Genomic DNA, 4,938 nt, shown 5'->3' on the forward strand with positions numbered 1-4,938 from the left:
CCGAAGTATTCAGGGTGAAGGTCATGACATGTGTAACTTACCTTCAGATTGTTTAGGGAAAAAATTATGCATGTACACATATGTGTATGCGTGTCCATTTGTGTGTGTGCATACTGGCGGGGACAAATGATAAAACGATAAAACAAACGGAGTAAAATGTTAGCAATAGGTAAATCTTTTTTATTTTCGGTGGTGGGGGAGGCACACAGCTTGTGGAATTTTAGTTTCTGCACCAGGGATTAAGCCTGGGGACTCAACAGGGGAAAATGTGGAGTCCTAACCACTGGGGACTTCCCTGCTGGCTTAGCAGTAAAGAAGCCGCCTGCAGTACAGGAAACGCAGGAGACTCAGATTCAATCCCTGGGTCGGTAAGATCCCCTGGAGAAGGAAATGGCTACCCACTCTAGTAAACTTGCCTGGAAAATTCCACAGACAGAGGAGCCTGGCAGGCTACAGTCCATGGGATCACAAAAAGTCGGACACGGCTGAAGTGACTGAACAGCAACACCACCACCACTGGACTGCCAGGAAATTCCCAACAATAGGTAGATCTTGGCAAAAAGAATAAAGATGTTCTTTGAACTATGTTTTATTTTTACAACTTTTCATAAAAGTTGGAATTATTTCCAACTTTTAAAAATATATATTTTAATTAAGGAGGTCCAAGATGGCCACATTACCACCTAGAATGGTCACTTCTGCTCCCACTTTCTTCTGAGCTCCCAGCCGGGCCCCTCCCATTCACCCAGAGGCAGCATAAAAACAGGACCGTTCAGCCTGCAATCCTGTTGACTCTCACACCCAGGCTGTGCCTGTTTGGAAGGTGTCCAAGCCCAGCATGTGATGGCCTTGTTCCCCGTGGCCACCTGACACTCGCCCAGGGCATGGGGTAGGTCAGTCACCGCTCACACTTCACCTCCACCTTCAGCCGGAGGCATTATTCCACACAGTTGGTCCACTGCAGTACAGAGTTTGAGGGGCCTTTTGTTCCCCTGAGTTTGGAGAAACCCTCTCAAAATCACCAGAAACTTCCTGTAGACCGGGCTTCCTCACACAGGGGTGGCTGGTACGTGGAGGGATCGAGATGGGAAGTGGAGCAATACATCAGGAAGGCCTTTATTCTGTTTTAACAGGAAAGTAGAATTTATTGGTGAGTGTGATAAGAAGGGGACAGCGCCAAGGCTCTCCTGAGCACAAGGCCTACCATTTGCCCAGGGGCAACAATTAAGGATGTGTTTGACCACAGTCATCTGGGATGAGCCACTTTTCTGTCACCATGTTTTCAAATTCATCTACATTAAACTTAGTAAGTCCCGGGACTTCTCCAATGGTCCGGTGGCTAAGACTTGGCACTCCCAAGACAGGGGACCTGGGTTCAATCTCTGGTCGGGGAACTGAGATCCCGCATAATACAACTAACAGTTCACATGCTACAACTAAAGATCTTGAATGCCACAACTAAGACCTGCCCGATGCAGGCAGATAAATAGATTTTTTAAAAATAATTAATAAACTCAGTAAACCCCCCACTTCTTGGAGACAGGGATCTTCTGGTGGCCAGGGAACTTGAATCGGGCCATGAACAGAGTCTCAGGGCTTCCCTGGTGGCTCAGCAGCAAAGAATCTGCCTGCAAAGCAGAAGCCACAGGAGACACGGGTTCGATCCCTGGCTGGGAAAGATCCCCTGGAGGAGAACATGGCAACCCACTGCAGTATTCTTGCCTAGAGAATCCTATGGACAGAGGATCCCAGCAGGCTACAGTCCATGGGGTCACAAAGATTTGGACACATCTGAGCAACTTAGCACACACCAGGGCCTCAATCACATGCTCCTTGCTCTGCAGCTTGGTACAGATGGACATTATAATTTGGCCAGTGTGGACCCTGGTCACTGGGTCCTGGCACTTTCCAAAGGCACCGTGCATACCTGTCTGGAGCCTATCAGAGCCTAAGAGCACAGAACAGCATCTTGTTGATGCAGGTGATGTGAAGGGGTGGAGCCACACTTGGATGTGAAAGCTATCTTTGCCACAGCTTTTCACCATGTACGTGTTGGCACACACAGAGGCAGCCTCTGGGGCCTCGGAGGACAGCTACCTATCCTCATCAGACACTGTGTGCCCACAGAGTGGGAACTCATCCACTTTTGCCTTCTTCTACCCTAGGTCAAAGATGTGGATCTTGGCATCAGGGACATTTCAGCAGAAGTGAGACTCTGGGTTCAGCTTGTTTTCATGTTACCAGTAACACCAGGCAGGGCAGAAGCTCATGGCAACAGCAGGATCTTCAGTGGGCGTGCCAAAGGGAAAGCGTCATCAGAGAGACTTTTTGTTTGTTTGTTTGTTTGTTTTTCTTGGCAGCACTATGCAGCACGTGGGATCTTAGTTCGCTGAGCAAGGATGGAACCCACTCCCCCTACATTGGAAGCATGTAATTTTAACCACTGGACCACCAGGGAAATCCCAGGAATTTTTGTTTGTTTGTTTTGTTTTGTTTTTCAACAAAGGGGCATCCTGAATGAGATCTTCTGGAAATGTAGGATTTGTATTAGTTTAGAAGAGAAAGAGATTTCATGTAGCCCACAGTGTGCCCAGTGCTTAGGGGCTGAAAAGAAATTGACCCACGAGGACAGTGGAGGCTGGGCACTGCCTACAGGCCATTGGCCATGGGAGCCCGGGCTGGTCCAAGGGGGCTCCTCCCCTCTGATGTGGCCACAACAGCCAAAGGACACATCACCCGTCACCCCCAGGTGAATAAGGAGGGACGTGACTCCACTTGCAAGAAGGGCCTGGGGCTGAGTCAGGGCCCACATACAATTCTGCCCCAATCCTGCCCCACCCAGGGCAAAGGCCAGTCCCCTAAATGGGTGGGGGACCATGGAGGGAGACATTTGGGGTAAGAGGTTAGGAAACTTGCAAGATCCTGTCTCTCTCACCATCAAAATAAAGGAAGTGTCTGGGAGTTTGTTGTGTGGGTGTGAGTGCAGATGTGAAAGTGGGCATGAGTGTATGCGTGCGTACTGACTGGCCACTCGGCCATTCTGACCATCCTACAAGAGCACAGGGTGGGGGTAGGGAGACGAGGGGCCAACATTCCCCCTCAGGACATCATACAGCACTTTGGGGCCACTCTTTTAGGAAAAATTGGCCCCTGAGGGAGTGAGGTGAGGCCTTGTCTACCCCTAACACAATCTTGCAGACCCAGGGTCCCCAAAGGATCTGAGGCTGGCAGGAGGTAGAAGAAGCCACAGCCTGGGAGATAGTGCCCTCCTGTCCCTAAACTGATGAGGCAGTCTGAGCCCGGGTTGGAAAAGAATTTCCAGACAAAGAGCATTTTGGAAGGAAAGGAGTTTAAAAAGAACAAAGAGCAGAGATAACAAGGGCACTGTGAGTGCAGTGGGCCGACCTCCTGACAGACCAGGAAGAGGCCACAGTTTTTGTGGGTTAATTGTCAATTTTTATAGCCTCAAGACAAAGAAAATTCTTGCCAGAAGGTTGACATTAGGTGATTGGTTAGGATAACCCACTCCAGTATTCTTGATTGAGGGACAGAGGAGCCTGGTGGGCTATAGTCCATGAGGTTGCAAAGAGTCAGACATGAATGAAGCAACTTAGTATGCAGGGTGATTACTGGAGTGGGCATCTTTGCCTACTTTTCAACATAAAGCTTGTTAGTGATGATCGGGGCTTTTGGCAAGAGTTACAAAGGGGCTCATTTAGCTTCAGAGGTGACCTTGGTTCTGGGCTCCTCTTCTTGGCCGTGGTACAAGGCCTCACACCTGTGGCCTTGGGGCAAGACTCAATGTAAACCACGTAGCTTGGTGATCCTGATGGGCAGAGGGTGAGGTGCTACAGGAAGGCCCCAAGACAGGTCTGGGGCAGGTTTGTTGTTCAGTTGCTCAGTCACGTCCAACTCTTTATGACCCCATGGACTGCAGCATCCCTGGCTTTCCTGTCCATCACCAACTCCCAGAGCTTGCTCAGACGCATGTCCATCGAGTTGGTGATGCCATCTAACCAACTCATCCTCTGTCATCCCCTCCTCCTGCCTTCAATCTTTCCCAGCATCAGGGTCTTTCCCAATGAGTCAGTCTTTTGCATCAGGGGGCCAAAGTATTGGAGTTTCAGCTTTAACATCAGTCCTTCCAATGAATATTCAGGGTTGATTTCCATTAGGATTGACTGCTTTGATCTCCTTGCAGTCCAAGGGATTCTCAAGAGTCTTCTCCAACACCACAGTTCAAAAGCATCGATTCTTCAGCGCTCAGCCTTCTTTATGGTCCAGCTCTTACATTCATACATGACTACTGGAAAAACCATAGTTTGACTAAATGGACCTTTGTTGGCAAAGTAATGTTTCTGCTTTTTAATATGCTGTCTAGGTTTGTCATAGCTTTTCTTCCAAGCAAGCATCTTTTAATTTCATGGCTACCAAACACCATCTTCAAGAAAATAGTCTGTCACTGTTTCCTTTGTTTCCCCGTCTATTTGCCATGAAGTGACGGGACTGGATGCCTTGATCTTAGTTTTCTGAGTGTTGAGTTTTAAGCCAGCTTTTTCACTCTCATCTTTCACCTTCATGAAGAGGCTCTTTAATTCCTCTTCGCTTTAGGTCATAAGGTTGGTGACATCCTGGGGCATGTTGGAAGGGCATCTGAGACCTGCCAGACATGCCTGAGGCTGGGTCACGGGGCTTGAGAGCCACAGGCAGGGGCAGGCTCCACCCCTGACAGAGACCCACACCTCTCCTTGCTGTGATCAGGAGAGACAGGAGGGGACTAGGTAGGATGAGTGCCGGCTTGCACAGAGGGTCAGGGCAAAGGGAAGCTGCACGAGAGTCAGAGATATGGTGCATTTCAGTATTACGTGCCGTATTTTCTTGCACATAAATCCGTCTAGTCAGACACTGTGCATTCATTAAGTGTCTACTTCATGCCAA

At 49.0% G+C, this 4,938-nt stretch overlaps 1 pseudogene; it reads right to left on the reverse strand.

Annotated features, from left to right (window-relative positions):
* Positions 1-1,224: 1,224 nt before the first annotated feature.
* On the reverse strand, positions 1,225-2,237 carry LOC104984429 (annotated as a pseudogene).
* Positions 2,238-4,938: the final 2,701 nt, after the last annotated feature.

Source organism: Bison bison, unplaced genomic scaffold (genome assembly GCF_000754665.1).
Source record: "Bison bison bison isolate TAMUID 2011002044 unplaced genomic scaffold, Bison_UMD1.0 scf7180017864020, whole genome shotgun sequence".
Taxonomy (NCBI): Eukaryota; Metazoa; Chordata; class Mammalia; order Artiodactyla; family Bovidae; genus Bison; species Bison bison.